This window comes from Marmota marmota, unplaced genomic scaffold (assembly GCF_001458135.2).
Source record: "Marmota marmota marmota unplaced genomic scaffold, marMar, whole genome shotgun sequence".
Classification (NCBI taxonomy): Eukaryota; Metazoa; Chordata; class Mammalia; order Rodentia; family Sciuridae; genus Marmota; species Marmota marmota.
In genome coordinates, this window is record NW_026000241.1 from 481,849 (window position 1) to 482,472 (window position 624).

Here is a 624-nt window from a genome sequence, read left to right on the forward strand (position 1 = left end):
ACCCCACCCTCACTCCCCTCGACGGAAGCTGCGCCTCCCAGTGCTGAGGCTCAGGCCAGGGCCCCCTCCGTGGTCAGATCACTGCTGCACGCCGTCCTGGACGCCTTGGCCACACCCTTGCCATCCCTGCGCCTCTGGCTGTCCCACAGGGTGAGGGGGGGGGCAATCAGAGAAGGCCAGGAGCTGGGAGCTGGCACTGCAGCTCCTAGGGCTGGGGCTGGGGGACTCTGCTGACCCCCGCTGCCACCCTCTGACCCAGCTCACCAGCGACGTGGAGATGTATGCGTTCCAGTATGAGACCAAGGCCAGTACCAGTAACAGCTCCGTCGTTCTCTACCTGGAAAAGGTGAGGCCGAAGATAGCGACCCCACAGGGACACTCCTGGCTGGGGTCTGCAGAGAGCCACTCCCTTTGGTCCGGTTGCCTGTAGTCAAGGCCACGTGGTTAGTGGCTATGGGCAATCGTCGGCACCACGAGGTCAGTGCCCGTGGTCACTCAGCTGGACTCTCCCCACCTGCCCCCACCTCCCGCCACCTGCACAGCTCTCCCACAGGGAAGGCACGGTGCTGGGCTTCCGGGTGCCCAGGATGCTGCAGACCGACCTCCTGCAGGCCGCGCTGGCCT

The 624-nt window shown here is 65.7% G+C and overlaps 1 protein-coding gene across 1 annotated transcript in view; it reads left to right on the top strand.

The window, feature by feature from the left end:
- LOC125613733 (putative protein C3P1) overlaps positions 1–618 on the top strand; it is a 7,265-nt gene extending 6,647 nt beyond the window's left edge. The window contains exon 5 of the transcript XR_007344294.1: positions 260–618. The gene's annotated coding sequence lies outside the window, so the exon portion shown is untranslated. The remainder of the gene's footprint in view (positions 1–259) is intronic.
- Positions 619–624: the final 6 nt, after the last annotated feature.